Source organism: Alosa sapidissima, chromosome 15 (assembly GCF_018492685.1).
Source record: "Alosa sapidissima isolate fAloSap1 chromosome 15, fAloSap1.pri, whole genome shotgun sequence".
Taxonomy (NCBI): Eukaryota; Metazoa; Chordata; class Actinopteri; order Clupeiformes; family Clupeidae; genus Alosa; species Alosa sapidissima.
Genome location: NC_055971.1, coordinates 26086079 through 26108227, shown reverse-complemented (window position 1 = coordinate 26108227; position 22149 = coordinate 26086079). Strand labels below are relative to the sequence as shown.

At 41.7% G+C, this 22149-nt stretch overlaps 1 long non-coding RNA gene across 1 annotated transcript; it reads right to left on the bottom strand.

Annotated features, from left to right (window-relative positions):
• Window positions 1–12464: 12464 nt before the first annotated feature.
• On the bottom strand, window positions 12465–21472 carry LOC121683536. Its single transcript, XR_006022817.1, has 3 exons — window positions 21462–21472; window positions 19520–19526; window positions 12465–12535 (listed from the first exon to the last, which is right to left on the bottom strand). It is a non-coding gene; the product is annotated as an uncharacterized LOC121683536 (long non-coding RNA).
• Window positions 21473–22149: the final 677 nt, after the last annotated feature.

Genomic DNA, 22149 nt, shown 5'->3' with positions numbered 1-22149 from the left:
TTATGGGGTAGGACTATTCAGTCTTTGCTTATCTTCAGCATGGTCGCATAGGCAACGACACAACAGCTCTACACTTAGTTATTTAGTTATTTTCACTATTAACTGAGAAGGGGTTACAATAGAAAACATAGCCTAAAAAGCAACTCTTACCCTAATAATGTCAAAATTACTGAATTTCCCTCACGGAATCAAAAGAGTATATATACTTATAACAATCCTATTAGAATGTATTCGAATTTCAGCCCAGAGTTGGATAACATGTAGAAATTCGCTGCAATTTCAAAACCCGATAACTTGGGATCGGCTTACTGTACAGAGGAATGCTTATATCTGTTTATTTTGATGGTTTGTTGACTAAAGTGTTCATGAGATATACCAATGAGAGTAATAAGTGTGGAAATGGAAATATGATTTAATTTAATGTATATCCAACGTCAATTTTCTCACAAACCGTTTATCACAACACCTAGCCGCTAATATCATGGTAAAGCTCAGGTTCCGCTCTTCCACGTGATATGTGTATATATGTGTGATAAGTATACTCCGTGAGCAATTCAACAGAGAATAATGGGTGTGAATTTCGACACATTTTGCGTCCGTTGGCCACATAGCCAGGGGTGGCCAGAGTTTATGTTGTGGTGGCCGCAGCAACCCCTGGTCACCCCTTGGTGGCGCCCCTGGTGACAGTGTGTCTTAAAAATAGCTGTGCTTTATATGCACCTTGCGCCTTAGACCAGTTTTTTTTTTTTTTATCAGCGGCGTTATGATTTGTAGTGGTTGTAAGATAGCGATTCAGCGATAGTGACCATGCACCTGACAAAAAACATTTAATTCAATTGACACGCCCGTGGGCACAATGTTAATTGATCTGGAGCGCATGGCGAAAAATTCATAACTGCTATGGGTGTAAGGTAGGAACAAGCCTTGGGTCACGCTTGGCACCGATTGTAAGATAGAGCCCATGATGTGCACTTCATTTAATTTAATTTAATTTATTTATTTAAAGGACAGTGCACATTAATCAACATTTCTGTAAATGTGCCAGTGTTAGCCAGCAGGCTAATTTTCAACTGTAGTCCATTGGCAAGATGTTATACTAGGCACATGGCGGCTAAAAAAAAGAACATATTAAATCACACAGCAATTGATATACAACAATAAAACATAGGACTGGCTCAATTAAAACACATGCACAAGTGAGGAGATGATATGGTGTTTGAACGAACAGCTTTGAGAATTTCAATTCTAATCTGAGAATTGCACCAAAGCATTTGGTCTCTCATTCTCATTGTTCATTTCTCCTGGATGTCGGGAGATGCTTTATGCTTGTTTGCCTGGAGACATCTTTGTGTTTGGACACCACTGCATATTAACTTACTGTATATACAAGGTTAGGTCACTCAAATGAAAGAGTCCAAAGGCCAGGACATGTGAATCACATTGAATGATTAAACAATCGGGTATAGAAGCTCCTGTATATTTTGACAACGGAGACACCGTACTCCACCCCTGAAGAGTATTTCAAATGTATTTAAAAGCTCATGAGGCTGGGTATTGGTAACCTGACTCTCACCAGATGAATTTCGTTCCGCCTAGCTCCACTCATCCATCTGGGATCGATCCATTGGAGTGGTGCTTCAGAAGGCTTGTCCGTCATCTATTGACGTGCTACTTCAACCACTCACATCAAAGCCAACCCGTGACGCTGAGAACAGTCTCACAGTCGCTTTTACGCTACGTCACATCTATGAAACTCCCGCCCTGCGTCCTGATTGGCTCTACCATACAATCTCGTGCTGAAATCACTCTCAACGGAACCGATCCCAGATGGATGTGAGTGCTAGGCGGAACGAAATTCATCTGGCGAGATTCAGGTTAGGGTATTGGTGAACAAGCCCTCACATGTTGCCCCACATCTGTCTTTTGTCCACACATCCATTCAGAAACACACATATCTGTGACATTGGTTTCTACAGGATTTGTGAATGTAATTGTTGACTGATGGCTTTAGAGGGGTAAAAACAGTTTGGTGTATACAGTATAGTATGGTAGCATTGTAAAGGAGTGCACCCGAGTGGGTGGTTGGTCAGAACTGACCAAATGGGACAAAATTAATTCAAAATGTTTTGAAATTGAAATTTTCTTAGACTACCGGCAGGTTTATACAGTACAAAACAAAAACAATGATAACCAAAACAATGATAACAAATCAAATAAACAAAGAAAATACAGAGTCAAAACAGGAAATACACGCAGGATGCCCAGCATTGCCCACACATAACTAGGCCCTCTGAGGTCTTTTGGCATGACCTCTCACTATAGAGGAATCTCTCGTTTGAGCTATGCAGCCACCATTTAAACCACAGGTCTCAACCATGCATAGACACAAATCAAGTAATGTGTTTGCACAATATTTCAGTTATTGCACCACATAAGCTATCAAACATACAGTGCGCGAAATGAGTGCAGAAAAGTTCTCTGTGCCCTGCACCCAAGTTTACCCCTCATGTACCCAGAAGCACAGCCAACAGGTAAGTATGTTCATACACACATCCATACATACCTTTCATTTTCGTAACAAAACAATGGCATAGGGCTCTTGTGTCATGAGCATTCTCTCTCCCTGGTAACAACCTTAATTGAATTCTATTCTCTGCCACTCTGCTCACTCTCTCTACTCTGCCTAACGAGCTCCACCTGGCTCCGCCCTGCTCTGCTCTAATTACTCTGCCAGCTGCACTGCATTTCTCCACTAACCTCTCCCAGTATATAAAGCCCTGTTTTTCAGCCAAGCCCTGTCAGATCGTCTTCAAACCTGGACCAGTAACCTGCCTGCCTGCCTGCCTGCCTGCCTGCCTGCCTGCCTGCCTGCCTGCCTGCCTGTCTACTCTCTGACTCCTACCTGTGATTCGGTTCCATTCTTGACTGCCTCCCTGTTCTACTGCCCCGGTTATCCCGACCTGCCTTCCGGATCTTCTCGATTACTCTCCGATCTTCAGCTCGAATCTGCCTTCTGTCTCACCACGTTTAGTGCCTAGCCCTGGTCTGTACTACTGCCTGCTGTTCATCTTGCTGTTGTGTGTGTGTTCCCCCAGGCCTCCGACCACCAGACGAGCGAGCCCAGACGCGTCACCACCCTCAGCCCGAGACGCCGCTCGATCACTGGGGGACACACACACTCAGCACCCTGGACTGGAACCCCCCGGAAACTTGGTGACCCCCGGAGCCCAGGTAACCCACAGGACCCTGAAAAACCCCAGAGCCCCGAGAACCCCTGGAACCCCTGACACCCCTGGCACTCCTAGCACCCCTGGAACCGGAACCTCCAAGACCTCACGATTCTCTCACTCCTCTTCCCCCCTGAACCCTTCAATAAAAAGACTCTGAATTTGAACTTGCGCTCTTGGGTCGTCTTCTGTCCGTGACATCTTGTTATAGAAGGTTTATCACTTATTCTGAGTTAACTTACCCAGGTTTGTCACTAAACCACATACTTGGAATTAGCCCTGTCTGACCCCTCAGGTCAACACCAACACTACAATATCATGGCCCACTTAACATTACAGCATGATTACATACTGCAGTACTTGGTTTCAAATCAGTTTGTAAAAGTCATTGTCTTTTACAACGGGAAAGCCCCCTTTTTCCATGGATGACAGATGCGCTGCACTCTGTCACGATCACATATACACAGCTGCGCTTATAAATCAAGACAATACTGAAAATGATGAAACAGTCTTTTCAAAAGGCATGTCTGTTTATTTTTAAAGAAGAGGAACTAAAAAGAACTAACATGCCCTATTACCCACAAGGGCTTGCATGACTGTTGATGAGTGTTCAGGGAGAAACACAAGAATGTCTGTGCACAAGAATGAATACGTGCAGTCTAACAGCAGGCCTGTCTGTTTCTACTGCAGGGATGAACGCCTGAATAGTCACTAAAGCCTGACACAGTCACAAAACGCCTGACACAGTCACAAAAGCCTCCATATGGTCATACTTACACATGCTTGGACTGTATGAGTAAAAATAAAACACTGCAAAAAACAAATCTAACCAAGTATTTTTGAAGTCAAAAATATCTCTTTTTGAGTCAAATATATCTCATTACATTTAATATATAAGACATTATCATCCAACAAGCAAGCTATATATAGGACATGTTTTTAGACAGACCAGACCAGCAACATCTTCAATACACACACACACTCTCTCTCTCTCTCTCTCTCTCTCTCTCTCTCTCTCTCTCTCTCTCTCTCTCACACACACACACACACACACACACACACTTTAACCACATGTTCATCTTGTGAGGTCTTCTTTGTTATAGATGCAGGTTTGGATATAGCATTACACATTATACCAGTAAAATAAATTGCCTTTTGTTTATTCAAACTCCCACAAGCTCACTGACTTATTCATGGCATACTCAAAGTACTCTCCTTTCTCAAACACAGGCTGAGAATACCACAATCACTGATCCTATTATTTGCCTGTCAACACACCTCTGGCACTGGCCTGGCATAGCTCTGTGTCAGGCTCACCCGTGGTGTTGCAGTTTTTTTTTTACAGCTGTTTTTACAAATGTTTCAAAACTCTTTGTCTATTTTTTAAAACTCTACACACAAATCCCACTATTGCTCACACAAAATGCAAAATGCCTCAAATCTCCAGCAAAATGACACACAACATTCAAAATGTCAAACACATCTCTAAAGCAAGCATTCACCTTACATTATAAACACTTTTGTCATATGACATTTTGGATACATTATGCACCTAAAGCTCTTCTGTCTTTCATGGGCTTCTATATTTCAATACAAGAATGAAAGTCATCTACAGAGAGAAGTTGAAATACACAGTAAACATGTAAGCAATTTTGACACCAAAAATAGTGATTTTTCACAAATAATCTGCTGTTGGGATTACAGTATTTTTCAGCCAACAAGAACAAAACAAAGCAAAATACAGTGACCGCCGGATGTACTGTATGGAGTTTTGAAGCTTTGAAAAAGCTGATTTTGACTACTATTGAATTACTTAGTTTGTGTGTGTGTGTGTGTGTGTGTGTGTGTGTGTGTGTGTGTGTGTGTGTGTGTGTGTGTGTGTGTGTGTGTGTGCGTGTGTGTGATGGTGGGGGGGCAGTTGGGCGTGTATGAATGCATAGACCTATACATTGTACATTGAGGACTGAGAGTGAATAAGTGGCGAATAAGTGTGGCATTTTGATGGGTTGTGTTGCTAGATTTTTGTGTTAGGTAGCGAATTGTGTGTGGTGTTTTGCAAAAAGTGTTTTAGAAAATTGAAAACTGAGTCAAACACTGAGAATTAGTGTATGGTTTTGGAGATTTGGTGTGGGGTTATGTAAACATGTTTGAAACACATGTTTAGAAATTTGTGTGACAAGCAAAGATTTGGTTTGTAAGCAGTTAAAAAAACTGTAATCCACTGTGACCAAGCTGAGTGTTGATACTTGTGCTGAAAAGATGATGAACTGCTTTGAGTTATTCAGTAACTAATTTTGTTGATACAGTTTGACGCACGGCGTGATAACATGTTAGACCCTATATTTCACAAACACCATAACGACTAATATTCCACCCTTTTGATGTGACATGACATGACCTCTTTATATACTGACTGCATACAAGCAACAAGGTCAGAGGCACAACATGTGGGCCAAACGTGAAAAGACCAATAAAAGAGGTCATGTACCCAATTCCCACTTGGTTAACCCCACAACTGCATCTGGCAAATAACTAAAAGAGGCTTTTACTTGGAACTCAGAGGGGAAAAGTATGCTGTGTGCGACCACAATCACTATGTTTTTGTTTTCTGTGTGAAGATGATGTGTGGGATGATAATTCTAGATCATCGTGACTCACAGAGCTAATAACCTTGATTATTTTCCCAGGAGTTGGCGAAGGTCACATCTCCAGTCTCGTGTTCCATCTGACACTCTGCTTTAGATTAACTTTTGAAGGGAAATGGATAAAAAAGAATGAGACAATTTCACTCGTAAATCAATTCTGCATTATCACCAGACCGCAAAATTGCTCTGGAAGACACGTGGAGCATTTATCACAAGTTCATGAAACATTTCATGCTGTTTACTTTAAGTCATAAGCTGAAGGGTTGACACTCTCAGGCATCTAATCATAGCACTTATGAAGAATTAGAACTGCTTTACAGTAATATGACACAATAATCACCCGCATTTTTCCAAAGACAGGTTGGACTTTGCATGCTTCAACTAGTTTGCATATCTTTCCCAATGAGCAAGTCTGGCGTTCATCACACATCAGCAAAATATTTACATGTAACACACATCCCACAATAGCAACAACAATATTCCAAACCTTAGATACAGTATAAAAACCTCTACTTCTGCTACCAAGCGGTTTTATCCCAGGTGCATCGCCTTGGATAATATCAGATGTGATGTTGATGAAAACAGATCGCAGAGATTAGATACAGTAATTTTGTGCTTTTTTAGTCCCCCCCCCCCCCCTTTTTTATCTGGGCTTTTTGCTGTTTTTTTTGTTTTGTTCAGAATGCTCTTGTGTGTTTCATGGATATTTTTTTCACTGTAAGCAATACTGTAAAACTTTTTCTGTTCTGTAAACAGTATTTCTACTGAACCTCCTGTAGTAAACAGTAAAGGGAAAAAAAAATGATTTGCTTTTTACTGAAATGCTTTTGAATGTGAACATTACATGTGGACATACAGTTCCCAACCAAGAAATTTAGTGTAAAAATGGTGGATTGCATGTTTTGCATGCAAATACATGTGAAACTGAAACATAAAAGTCTATGCAGTTTTTGTAATGTCAACAATAGCCAGTATGTTGAAACCTGGTGTACTTTGATTGACTGCATGTAGCTTGTGAAGTGAAAACAAGTGTTATTCTTTCATTTAACTTTCATTCACTTAATTTCATTTTGAGTCTATTTTCCAGTGTTTTGGTAAAGTTTGTGTGTATATGTGTTAGTATATATTTAACAAAATGTGTTTTTGAGAAGAAAATGATCCAAATGGCCAGTTGTGTTTTGTAGGTGTGAGTCTGTGTTAAGAGTTTAGAAAAAGTATGGATAGGCGCTTGTTAGCGATTGAAAAAAACATAACGTAATGATTTTAACATAATTATATGAATTAAATTTAAAAAATGTGAATGAAATTTAATTGTGAATTAATTGTGAATAAATATATTCATTGTTGAAACACTGTTAATGTTTTTGAGAAAATATATGTCCATTGTTTTTAGAATGAAATGTCCCACTCTTTCCTGAGCAGTTGTTTAACTAGACAAATCTAGACTGAGGTCTGTTTTGTTGTGTGTTTCATGATTAATCAAATGTGACATGTCTGGACTGCAGGCAGTCCAAACTGATATATCTACTGAAAATAATCAGAAATGTAGAACTGACGTGTGTGAATAATTATGTGCCAATGAAATGACTGAAAACAGCCGTTATGAGCACCCTGCTTGATCCAGCAACAACTGTAAGTACTCTTTCCAAAGCACACACACACCCACGTACACATATATACCCCCCCCCCCCCCCCCCCCCCCACACACACACACAAACACACACACACTCCCGCAGGACTCCAGCCTCCTCCTCCTTCACAGTGGACACAGATCAGTTGATCTGACATTCTTTCCATCAGCTCTTTGCCCTCAAAGACAGTCCAGCATCATTACGAGAGGACTCGCGCAATCCCTGGCCCTGCGCCAGCGGACCCAAAATAGACCAGGGCCCCTGACCTGGTGCCGGGTCCGGCCCAGAACTGTGTCAGATATGAGGTGTGGAATGGCCAGTTCATCCTGACGTGCGGACGTGAGTTCCTATTCTCCCTGGTCGAGTGTGTTTACCGGAGTAAGGTGAAGTGGAAGGCGCCGCAGGAGGAAAACAGATGTGCTCTGACGGCAAAGCTACAGGCGGCTCGCTCGCTCGCTCTTGGTTTTCCTCTTTTCCTCCAGCAGCATGTGCTGATGTTTCTGATACGGAGGCCATTGTCCAGGACTCGCCCACGGGAGAATTTAAACAGAACAATTCGCCTCTCAAGTCTCTCTCAGGCTTGCATGCACACACACACACACACACACACACACACACACACACACACACAAACACACTCTCTCTCTCTCTCACACACATACAAACACTCTCTCTCTCTCACACACACACACAAACACTCTCTCTCTCTCACACACACACAAAAACACACACTCTCTCTCTCTCTCTCACACACACACACACAAACATACTTACAAAGCAGGCTATGTAGTAAAGAGTTGTCTTCATGCAGATGGTATTTCTATATAAAAACACCTCCACTGACCCTTGTGTCAGTGCCACGCACCCTGGCCTCTGCCATTCCCAGGATGCTGCTCAGGGTGCCAGTCAATGTGCCCATCATTCAACATGCCCATCACACACTGTGCCCACCTCAGTCATCCCAGCATGATGTTCAGGATGCCAGTCAATGTTCCCATCACACACTGTGCCCACCTCATCCATTCCCAAGATGCCATAGAGCATAGGTTCTCAAAGTGCGGCCCGGGGGCCAATGGCGGCCCGCGGAAACATTTCTGGCGGCCCGCGATAACATCTGATAACATCTGTAACACTGTTAAAACTGTACAACTGTACTGTGTGCTTTGAAAAGAATGAATCTCCGTTTAGTGGCCGTCAGGTTTTCCTGTGGTGCTTTGGTAGCTGGAATTGGCCCTGAATAAGGCCTATGCTGATAAAAAGCAAGGCCCACTGAGACTGTTTGTTCTAAATAAGCTTGTACTTAAAATGGACTGCACACAGGACTGTTATATCCCACATTAGTCTGTTGAGGGTAGAGATTGTGTGTGCATTGCAATTTTTCTTAAGATTTTCACAAGTATTGCCAGGTTTAGCCTCAGTTATGAATTAAAATGTGTTTAATGCAATAAATATAAACTGTAGAGATTTTTTTTCTCCCCCCACCCCCACCCCTTTGGCGGCCCTCAGTTCAATGTTGGGTTCCTGAATTGGCCCTCATCAATCAAAACTTTGAGAACCCCTGCACTAGAGTCAACTGAGGCCAGTCGGGCATCTGTTATTGTGATTTATGGTTATATATTCTGGTTTATGTACATATCATGATGGTGTACATTCTGGTTTATGAGCATATTATATTCTACATTGCGTTTTATGGGAATAATGTCCCATGGTGTATGGTTTATGAGTATATTACAGGTGTGCTGATGTGTAGGCTACCATCTGTGTAATCATTGGTCACTTATTAGATTGGGCTGCTGAACACGGAGACCACTGACCCAGTAGAGACGTGAAGTGTGGGGGTGGAGGAGAACCTTAACTTGGCTCAGACGCCACTACTGAAACTCACTACTGATTAATAATACTAATACTACTAATACAGTTTTTTTCAGTCGCTAACAAGCGTTTGTCCAACCAGTTGTCACATTTTCAAAACTCTAAATACAGTGTTTTGTGGCCATACCATTCACACATTTCATGTCGTTTTCACACGATATGCAGTCAGTGAACACCTTTCCACAATGCTTACATTTTCTTAACAAACAAGCTATACCTCCCAACAAAATTATGGATTGTTTTTGCAGTATTTACGAATGTTGACACACAACATCCCACAATAGCAAAGACAATATTCCAAACCTTAGATACAGTATAAAAACCTCTGCTTCTGCAATGATATCAGTTCAAAAACAATATATCTCAGCTGATAATAAACAAACAATTGAATAATTGACACACAACTGATTTATGTTGGGTAAATTGGGCCAACCACAGCTGATTCCAGTCTGGCTTAGACTCAGTGGCAGGGGTTATTTTTTTCTATTACATTGACACTTACAGTATACAGTAAAAGGAGGACTTTGAGGTAGAAACAGAAAAAGAAAAAGACAAACACTGTAATGTCTGGACGAGGAAGAGGAAGAGCAAGGGGCCCAGGGAGAAGAGCAGGCCCAGTGAGCATTCCAAAGGCTGCAAGAACAGTTATCAGTAATGAAATTCGTGCCACTATCATTGACCATGTAATCAATGCGATGTTGATGAAAACATTTGGCCTAACCCTGAAGATCGCAGAGATTAGATACAATAATCTTGTGCTTTTTTTTTTAGTTCCCCCCCTTTTTATCTGGCTTTTTTGCTGTTGTTTTTTTGTTCAGAATGCTCTTGTGTGTTTCATTTATATTTTGTTGTTCACTGTAAGCAATACTGTAAAACTTTTTCTGTTCTATCATACTGTAAACAGTATTTCTACTGTACCTCCTGTAGTAAACAGTAAAGGAAAAAATAAACTGATTTGATTTTTACTGGAATGCTTTTGAATGTGGACATTACATGTGGACATACAGTTCCCAACCAAGACATTTAGTGTAAATATTGCATGCAAATACCTGTAAAACTGAAACATAAAAGTCTATGCAGTTTTTGTAATGTCAACAATAGCCAGTATTTTGAAACCTGGTGTACTTTGATTGAATGCATGTACCTTGTGAAGTGAAAACAAGTGTCATTCTTTGACAGAATAATTTCATTTTGAGTCAGATTTCCAGTGTTTTGGTAAAGTTAGTGTGTGCAGAGAAATATGTGTTAGTAATATATTTAACAAAATGTGTTTTTGAGAAGAAAATTATCCATTTGGCCAATTGTGTTTTGTAGGTGTGAGTCTGTGTTAAGAGTTTAGAAAAAGTATCTGAAGTATGGGTAAGCGCTTGTTAGCGATTGAAAAAAACTGTAATAATCATTATAATAATAAGCTGTATCTGTATAGCACCTTTCATACACAGAATGCAGCTCAAAGTGCTTTACATTTGGAGCATTTAACACAAAAATAGAGAGAAAAGAGGTTCTGCTGTGGCTGTGGATGTGAACTACTGTGGATGGGACAAAATACTGCTAAAAGTCACAGATATAAATCATAATAATAATAATAATACTAATACTACATGTAATATCAAAATAACTTTTCTGGAGGGCTACAAGCATGTGAATGAGGTTTCCTAAAACAGCGCTGAGATTACAGAAACTTCAATGTGAACTACCGCAGGGGAACTCCAACCCAGTCCAGTTTCAGAAATAAAAACATCTTTAGAGCTCCTAAAAGCACCGGGGTGGAGACCCTTGGTGGCTGCTTACCCTGAGACTTGGAGGGAAATGTGTTGTCAATGGCAACACAATGGGTCCGGTGGGACAGTCTCTGGGCACACAGCGGTCAGGGCTCAATTTAGTATGCAGACATTTTTATTTTCTCTTTTATCTTTTTTATCAACATCTCACCAGTGCCACGACCTGTAACTGTATTAAATCTGTAGTGAGCACTGTGTGTGTGTGTGTGTGTGTGTGTGTGTGTGTGTGTGTGTGTGTGTGTGTGTGTGTGTGTGTGTGTGTGTGTGTGTGTGTCTGTGTATGTGTGTGTGCATATGTGTGTGTGTGTGTGTGTGTGTGTGTGTGTGTGTGTTTGTGTGTGTGTCTGTGTGTGTGTGCGTGTGTGTGTGTGTCTGTGTGTCTGTGTACCTGTATTGCGTGTTACATTTGAGACTGTCTTAAAACTACCACAACAATCACATTCTCTGAAAGCCCACAGGGAAATCCCCAAGTTCCACTGAATCACCTTGACAGCGTTCTGATCTATTAATCCGACTGCCATGCATGCAGCACAACCACACTCATCTCACTGAGCCGAACACCTTCTCAGTCATTACATTACATTACATTACATTACATCACATTTGGCTGATGCATTTTTAACCAAAGCGACTAACAACATGGTAAACAGTTTAAGTTTTGAAGCAATTCTCTCAACAATTTTAGGACAATTTAAAAACGGTAGAGTACAGTAAGAATAAAAGCATCAGTGAGAGCTGTTTTTAAACAGTTGAGTGTCAGTTCAAGACAGGTAAGTGCTAGGATCAGCAAGACTTGTAAGTAGTGCTATGAGAGGAGATGTTCTCTAAAGAGCTGGGTCTTCAGGAGTTTTTTGAAAATGGAGAGGGATGTCCCTGCCCTTGTAGGAACTGGCAGTGTGTTCCACCAACGAAGAACAACAGATGAGAAAAGTTTGGATTGGCCTGAGCGTACCGGTGGTAGAGCTAGACGTCGTTCGTCTGAGAAGCGCAACGGTCTGGAGTTAGCGTATGTCTGTATGAGGGCATTCAAGTAGGTGGGAGCAGAACCGGAGACAGTCAGCCGAGTACCGGCCCCAACGTGGGCCAGCCCTGGCCCTGCTCTGACACATCCAACACTTACATGTGAAGAATTCAGATGCAAAATAAAACCCTCTAAATCCATCTGACCACTTTTCTTTTATTTATTTTTTTATTATCAGGCTCCTATAGGTTTTTGCCTACAAATTGATATTTCAGACCAGGAATGGATTGGTGTTTAGCGGGTTTTGAAGTGAAATTATTTGATTAACATTTGCTGGTGTGTGGAACATGTGTGGAAAGCATTCACTCACCATGGTTATCTAATTTTTGACGGAGGTAGCGTTTAGAGGCTTTTGCATCTTCATTTATTCACTTTGATCCACAATGACTAGTGCCACTTAACAATTACTACTATATTCAGATGAGAGTGCAGAAGTTGCAAGTACTACTAGTCAAAGTGTAGTCAAAGGAGAATGTGGTAGAAGAAGACAGGGGTAGAGGAGGAAATGGAAGTGCTTGGGAAGTGCATGTTAAGTGTAGTAAAAAAGCTATCGAGTTAGAGTGCTGCCTGGAACGATAAGTTGTTGAGATGGTGATCTTAGGTTGAGGGCTTGATAAATTGTAAAAATAAGAAGATACCTAGGCACTCATCAAGTGAAAACATTTAAAATGCCTTTATTTCATGGGCAGATCAATATTACAAAAACACTTTGACGCGTTTTGGCACAAAAGCCTACGTCAGAAAGTGAGAATCCCATCCCAATGAAGGATTTTGAGCTGCAACGCGTCAAAGTGTTATAAAGGCATTTTAAACTTTTTCACTTGATGAGTGCCTAGGTATCTTCTTATCTTTGCATGTTAAGTGTGTTGGGTTCCATTTGGAACAAGAAAATATAAAAAACTTCAGGCATCAGTGAGGAATATGAAGCCTGTAGTGGTTAATATGTGTGAGCTTCTGGTTGTTGGTGCATAGGTAGACAAAAGCCAGTCATAACAGAGTGAGTTTGGAGTATGTATGCAGTGTAATTACATGTACAGACGAGAATGATTGTGTGTGTGTGTGTGTGTGTGTGTGTGTGTGTGGTACAGTGCGAAGGAGAAAGTGCGTCAGCAGAGGCGTCTGAGTGACTGTTGGGATGTCTGAGTGTGTCTGGTAAAGGAAAGATGCTCTGGCCTGTAGCCTACAACCCATTCCCATTCCTGAGTAGATTGTTAACACTAATAATTACACTCTCAATGCATGGGCACGATGAAGACTGCAGGGGGCGCTAAGGGTCATTATACAATGATGCATCAACATCATACAGTAACTTGTAAAGTGTAAACTGTTATGCTGCATGCGTGAGTGTTTGTGTGTGTGTGTGTGTGTGTGTGTGTGGGGGGGGGGGGGGGGGTCCTATCCTATGCAGAGAGGAGAGTTAACACATACAGTACACAAATGTATGAAATGTATGAAATTTGAACACACACACACACACACACACGCACGCATGCACGCACGCACGCGCATACACACACACGCATACACACACACACACACACACACACACACACGCACAGACTGCATGTGTGTGCCAATGTGTGATTGGTAACATTAAGGTGGCGTGGTAAGTTGACTCACAGAGGCAGGTTGACTCCTTAAGCTCCGGCTCTGTGGGAAGACAGTTTCATTTCCTTAAGTCAAGCTAAATAAGGAACAAGAAGAACAGCCTCCTTTCCCGAAAAGGGAGTCCAAAAACAGATCAATGTCAGTGATCAATTTGACCTCTGCTTCAGCAAGCCCGTGTGAAACATACAGGAGCCAAGGTCTTATCGGATTTTGTCACTTATGATTTATCAAAATCATTCTCCCACATATTACTTCGATAAAAGGCCTCTGAAATGGCCATCCAGCAGACTGCAGTAAATCCACTACATGACAATTATGTAATGTTTAGATCGTCAGCGTGTGTGGATGGTGGTTGTGTATATATCACACCCTCTCCCTCTCCTTCCTCTGTGAGCTGGTACAAGGCCCTGAGTCATGCCGTATCTGTCTGAATGTCTGGGTATTTATTTGAAGCTTTCCACTGTGTTTGGACCAGAGGGCTGAGCGGGTGCAAACCACAGCAGCTATCTTTTGTGCCAAACGCAGGACATGTGCGACCTCTCTCTCTCTCCCTCTCTCCCTCTCTCTCTCTCTGCTTCTCTTCTCCTTCTTTCTTCTAACCGTTTGATCCTGACAATGTATTCATGTTGTATATGAACAGTAGCAGACAATCCAAGGCATGCATACACAAATATTTGCTTATGTCACATGTGTTATGATTTTCCGTTTATGTTATTCTCCGGACCTTGTTATGATAAAGACCAAGTATTTACGCATACTGAGTACATTGTGTCAAATGTGTTTTGGTCTTAGACCCATTTGCTAACAGACATACTGCTTCTGTTTAATCTATCTGATTCTGATTGTGTGCATGTACATAGCCAACCCCAGCACTGTAATGGATGACACCAAACCTGATTATGTTTTGTCTGCTTAACAGAGGCTCTGTACATTTTAAATGGATTCCCTAATTTCTCAATATATTGAGTATGAGGTCAAATATGTCAATAAATTGTCAGTGGACTCTGGCCCAAGATTCAAGCAACCGTTTATTGAAGAAGTGGAGGACAGACATTCTCATCTTCGCTCTCCATTCACGTTCCTGGGCTCAGAGCACCAGTGGGCTGGTCTGTATGTAAATTTTGAGGCGTGACAAATGTACAGGCCAGAGCCAAATAAGGTACCACCTGCGAGTTTGCGTAAACTCGGAGCTTCGTTGGGATTCGCCCGTTTTATGGCGGGAGTTTCGAATTGTGGGATTTGCATAGAAAGGAGGTGTCGATGGGGTTTTGAAGTTCTCTGTATGTCCATTTCACCCACTGAACTATCGCTATTCATCTATGACAAGGTAAACTCGGTTTTGCATTCTATGACCCCTTTAAGTGAAACACAAAGGTAGCCACAATCATGCACGCAACACACAGTAAGGGTAATCACACACCAACACCAGATAATTCGAGGCACTACCAAAGACTACACACGCTGTCCAATACATGACATGATAAAAATGCAAATGCAACCCAGTACACAACTAATTAGACATCACACACCCGGGAATACACCCGCATGGCATTCTGGGTACCTAGCACAGTCACTAAAGCCACCTTCGTTACTATATTGAATGTATGGTTTTGGGGCTTGTGAAAAAGTGTCCATAGTCTTGCATTTTTAAAAGACAAAAACTTTCAAGATATTGTTTCACAGAAAACGTTCTCTTTTTTTAATCAAACTGAACAAAAATGGACACCACACAAAACCCCCAGCAATATGGCGGCCACATTCTAGTATGCCACCTAATAGAACTTGATGGACAATGCAGTATCTAGCTTTCTAACACTTATGGCTTCAAGCGCAGATAAAAAAAGTCATTAGTGCTTTAAAAGATTAGTTTTCTCAGGTGACTGCCATCACTCCTTCTTGGCCCAATACTGCACTCTTTGCAGTGCACAGTCAACCTGAGACTTCCTCATCCAGGCCTCCTCAAACCTCTCAGGCCACGTCTACACGAAACCAACGGGTGTATTTATTTTTCTTACCGCTTTCACATCTCTAATGATACTAGTAAAGAAAAAACTTGCAAGCACACACAGAGGTAAAAGCGGCTAAACGTGCTGTAGTGCTTATGCCAGACCAGTCGATGGTGCCGTGATGGTGCAGAGGCTTCACATTTAATTTGTGTAGAAGACAAAACATTATTGTTAAATCAGTCACATGAAATAAGAAGACTAGAAAATTCAGTTTTCAATTCAACTGTTAAACTAATAAAGTTCATTTTCAAGGTATGTGACTGCTATGTGGAATTTGAAATGCTTTTACATTTTACATTAAGTCTGGTATAGAGCATGTTACACTGGATAAAACATTAACATGCGTTAGTCATAGGTTGTAATTAAGCTAATGTTTAAGCAAGCTAAGCTAAAGGTGTGCCTCTAACTTAGCCACAAAAGGCTGATACCTTGTGCACATTAATCATGACAGGGAAAGGAAAAAAAAACATTTTAATATGACAAACAAATAGTTTGGTTTGTTCTGACAAGCAGCGTGTCAGGTCGAGTGCAGTGGCTGAGTTGAGGGGTGGGGCTATGACATCATAAAATTGCTGGCTTTTCTGTCGACACGGCAAAAGTTAACCGGCGGTTTCAAAAAATCCCACTTCGGAACCTGGTTTCAAGAAGTGAACAGTTACAGCCTCCTAAAATGCCGGGGTCGTGTAGATGCAAGGCCTAACCGATAATTAAATCTCCGGTTAAAAAAAAAAAAAAAAACAGCATTGTGTAGACGGGCCCTTAGTCCTCTACAATTGACCGATCCCTAGCCCGGCCCATCAAATGCAAATGAGCCAATTGCAGTTTAGCACCAGCCACAGAAGCTCAGATTTCAGCCTTTTAGATAGCTAGCAGCTAATTGCATGCTAACATTGGACCAGGGAGGTTTGTGTAGAGAAGTCTAATATCTATTTACTTTAAGTTAACAAAGTTGGAGAGGCACTGAGATGTAGTCTATGTTTTCTTGTTTATTTGCATTATTGTAATATTGCATATGCATACAAACCTATCTAACATAACCTCAATATCAGAATACCTGTCAATTTGTCATTCAACAAAGTTAAATTTGAATTTTGTACACATCCCTCCATGAGACACTGAAGTCCTGATGGATACTAAACGGAATTAGATCCTTAAGTCTCCAAAAGTGCATCTTGAGCGTTGTTTTTTTCCAGACATGCTGACAGCTCCCATTGCAGTTCTAGCAAGCTCTAGTAATGTTTGACCAACCTAGCAACAATAGTAACAATGGGAGGCGGGGCTTGGGATTGGTCAATACCAGTAGACACCATGGCCTCCGAGAACCGGCCTAATTCCCAAGGACACAGGCTAGTCGGCCATTGGATTTCCTCAGGAAGTCCTCGGCCACTGCTGCCCTCTTAGGTTTGGCAATAGCCACCCACAAGGCTCACGTCAGCAACAGGGAGTTCCCGAGCTATTCCTCCTTCAGGCTCAGGCCAACCTAACAGGACAGCAGTTCAACTCGTCCAGTGATCGCTTTGTCCCAGCAGGTCTCTTCATCAGCCTGCACATCCTCTTCTGCAGTGCACCTTGAAGCTCAAATGTTTTGAAATGTGGGTCCTCTCCACACAACTACAGGGGCATGTCCCACTGCTGCCACCAAAATGTGAAAGTGTCCATAGTCTTACATTTTTAAAAGGCAAAAATGTTCAAGATATGGGCTCTATGCACTCCATTTTGGATTTGCTTCCTACTGGGCAATCAACTTCCTGTTTACACTGTACACAGTAAGCTATGACAGAAGATGGTAGATTACTGGCCTGTCAGTTTTAATACAGTTGCTAGTTGAACAACATAGCTAAAGCTATCTAACCAGTTCAGTAACATCAGTTGTTGATTATGGTTAAGAACATTTTAAACCCTTTTCCCGTTTGCTGGAGGGAGTGGCACACAAGATTTTCACAAAGTTGGTCTACATTACTGCGAGACAAGGTCCTGAAGACAATGACTATAGAAAAAAGCCATATTTCCCAATGTAAACAAGTTGATATGCCAGTTCAAACCATTGTCTATTGTTTCATAGAAAACATTTATCTTTTTCAATTACCAAACTGTTTAAAAATGGACATCACACAACAACTTGCACATCTCAATTGATCTCTCACACACCAAAACCCTAGCCCTTTTAAAGTGCACCAGAGTGGGTGTGGCCCAATTAACCAATTATCTCCACCTGTAGACAGGGATGGATTACTGCACGGGCCTACCGGGCCCAGGCCCAGGGGTACCAAGGAGTCAGGGGGCCCTGAAGCCCAAGCCTTTGCATGGAATCATTGCCTCATTATTAACAAATCAGGATGTAGGCTATGAATCTGATTTAATTTAGTATCGGCCATCCCCAAAATGCACCAGAATACAGGAAATCACATCAAACAAATTAAAAAAATTCTGGGGGAGGACCCCCAAACCCCCCCTCCCACATATACGACAATAAGTGGGGGGCCCTTAATACATCTGGGCCCAGGGCCCCAAAAGTTCATAATCCGCCCATGCCTGTAGACTATTACACAGCTAATAGCCTGACAGGTACATGTGCAAAAGAGCATTCAATTAAAACAGTGTCCTAAAACAGGGAACAGCAACACTTGTGGTTAACAGCAAATGGCAATATGTCTTAAAATTAGATACTGATAAAGTTGGACATAAAATAAATAAGAATGGATAAAGAAAAGTTGGAATCTATATTATTTATTTTGTGTTGCTGGGTTGCTGCGGAGAGAGAATGAAGAGACTGAGGGCCAGATGTACTAACGCGTTTGCGCCCACTTCAGGTGTATTTGTTTCGCAACGTGCGTGTAAAATCATTGCAAGGTATGTACAAACAGGCCGCAATGATGTAAAAGTGCAAACTGCCTGTCGCAGGAGCTGAACATGGCTAATTGTGTTTTTCGTGTCATGCATATGCATTCATGGGAGGATCCAGGGGAAAGTGGGAGTATAGTGTAAAAAGATGGGAGGGGAAGCGTAAAGAGCGCTTAATTATGTATTCCGCGGTATGTAAATAGAGTGCTCCTGAAAGCGCACGTCTATTCTGCGCCTAAATACTTCCACCTTGTAAAAGCAGGTGTTAATCCAAATTGCAGTTCAATGCGTCAATAAGACAACAGAATCGCTATTTAGAGCACCAGTTTTGTAAGTATTTGTACTATCAAAAGCAAACTTAACTTTCGTTGGCCTTTTGAATGTCTTACTTTCACTTTCACGCCATTCACTTAAACTTTCCTACTTGCTAGATTTGACCAATTTTCCATAGCCTACGTGCAAAAGTACTTTGAGTACTACTACTGACCTTCATTATCTCCCTGCTTGTTGACATCTTATCATGTATGGTATAATTTCATGATCGCTAAATGTTTGATTCTTTTTAATGTTATCATCAGTTAACCTCATTCAACTGCGCTTGTATAAGCTCTGCCATTCAGTTGTGGACGTTCGTAAATTGCGTTTATGGGCAGAGAAAGGCAGAGATAGGCGCAGTTTACACTAGTTTTATAAATACGACGGAAACTTGGGTCTGACAGCGTTCGCAATTTGCGGTTTGTCCATGACGCTGATAACGCTACGTTCGCAAATGTACGTACATCTGGCCCTGAGATGTTAGAATTCTGGGTAACACTTTACTTGACAGCATCAACAAAAGAGTGACATGACACTGTCATGAACAAATGGCACTGTCATGACACATGAACCTTAACCCTAATCCTAGCCCTAAACCTAACCCTAATCCTAACACTAACTTGTTATGACAAAAACCGAATGACACTTAATAACAGAAGCGTTATGTCATAAACGTTTATGACTTGTTTATGACACATTCATGACAGTGTCATGTCACTCTTATGTCGATATTGTCAAGTAAAGTGTAATCGAATTCTGTTAAATGAACGTTTGACTTACGTGTCCGGTTTGTGTCCAGTGTTAGCTTTGCTGTTTGTGTTATGTGTCATTTTAATGCCTTCGTTTAGCACCTTAGCAGTCTTTAAATTAGACCTGTTTGTTATTTACCTGTATGTACCAATGTGTTTGCTATCTGTATGTGTGTGTTGAAATTAAAGACTTTGACCAAAACAAACTCTTGTAAGCTGCCCCCTTACTGACATGAAACCAACATGTCCTGGCACATTAGTCTTCATCAGGGTTGGCCTTGGCTATTATACAATGAAAGTGCCTTGGGGAGGACGATTCAGTGTGCAAAGAATGTATGGCAGGTTTACACACTGCCAAGGTCATATAAATAATTAGCATTGGAGTCTGTCACTGTTTCTTTATGTGAGTGTGTGTGTGTGTGTGAATGGTGTGTGTGTGTGTGTGTGTGTGTGTGTGTGTGTGTGTAAAAGAGGCCCAGAGAAACCGACCAGACAGAGGTAGGGATACCAAACAAGCACCTGGGACTGAGTCACACATATAAACACTCACACACATGCACTCACACACACACACACACACACAGCAAACACAACAAACAGAGAGAGAGAGAGAGAGAATTTATACACCCTTACACAAGCATTCACTTGTACAATACACTTGTACAAACCCCCATATACCCCCCCCCCCCCCACCCCACACACACACACACACTTATCTACAAGACAGACAGTCAATAATCACCAACATATACAGCCACAATTAAACAAAATATGGTACAAAATATGACCGCCGCCCAGTCCAGCACATTTTTTCCACAAAAAGAAATCACGCTGAAAGGCCTATATGATTCTAACTGTCTCACTAAATTGCATTATCCACACTCAATTCTCACTGGTATCTGCTAGACAACAAGTACCATACCATGATTAGTTCATAGATTTCACATGTAAAATTATTTTTATACAACCCCACCTCCATCTTGCCTGTTCATAATTCTGAGAAATTCTTGATTGTTTGTGTTATGTTTATGTTATGTGTATGGGTGTGTGTGTGTGTGTGTGTGTGTGTGTGTGTGTGTGCGTGCTTGTGTGTGTGCCTGTATATGTGCCTGTGCATGCAAGCGTACATATGTCTACTGTGTGAGTATGTGTCATACGTATGATTACTGTGAATGTATGTGTGTGTGTGTGTGTGTGTATCTGTTTGTGCACATGTGTGCACATGAAATGGGTTAACATGACCCCTGGAGGCAAACATACGGAAAAAAATGGTCATCCTAGGCCCTACAGTTCTCAAGATATTCACAGAGAACTGTGTCTGTCCTACCCTCCTTTCGGGGGGTCCAGTCCAGCGGGGGGGCATGCATTCGGAGGGTGTCATAATGATCCTACACTTTTAATTTCGTGCAGTTTTGACCTTGTCAGCCAGAGATATTGTGATGAAAACACCTAATTTTTTGCTTTTTAATTTTTAACTAAGTGGCGCTATACATGAAACAAGTGGTAATGGGATGGGTTGACATGCCCCCTTAAGACCAACATACATAAAAAAGGTGGACCTCCTAGGCCCTACGGTTCTCGAGATATTCACAGAAAACTGTATCCGGCCACCTACAGGCCAGTTGGTGTATAGTAATATAAATTCATTTATTGTCTGGCCCCCCATGAACGGAATTCCACAAAACTTGGCGTGCATACAGAGGGTGTCATAATGATCCTACACTTCCAATTTCGTGCAGTTTTGACTATGTTAGGTCACAGATACCTTCAATTACAACACCTCATTTTTACTTTTTTGTGTTTAACTAGGTGGCGCTATACATGAAATGAGTGGTTATGGAATGGGTTGACATGGCCCCTTGAGATCAACATACAAAAAAAATGGTCCTCCTAAACCCTACGGTTTTCGAGATATTCACAGAAAACTGTGTCTGCCCTACCCTCCTTTCGGGGGGTCCAGTCCAGCGGGGGGCTACAGATCAAAACGAAAAACGATGGTTCCATGCTATCCATGTGGGGTTACATGCCCACCAAGTTTCGTGTACCCCGGTCTTTCAGTGTCATCATTGACGGAAATTTGGTCATGCGAAGAAAAAAAAAAAAAAAGTCTGGAAAGTAGCACCCCCCTACCCTCCTAACCTAACCCTAACCCCCCCCCCCAAGTCTGACTCTGACTCGGGCTGCTCCCCCCCATGTTCAAATATTGTCTATTGGGGAGGTGCAGTGGGGCTAAAGATGCATGGCTAAATAAGGACACATCTGGGCTCTGCGCTGCATGGGAGCCAGTGAACACGCTGTTTTGAAAGCAGTTACAAAATAGGCCTAATTGTGGAAAAACAAAACAAAAACAAAATAATGAATACATCTCTCTCTCTCGCATACACACACACTTTCTCTCCCCTCTCTCTCTCTCTCTCTCTCACACACACACACACACACACACTATCTCTCTC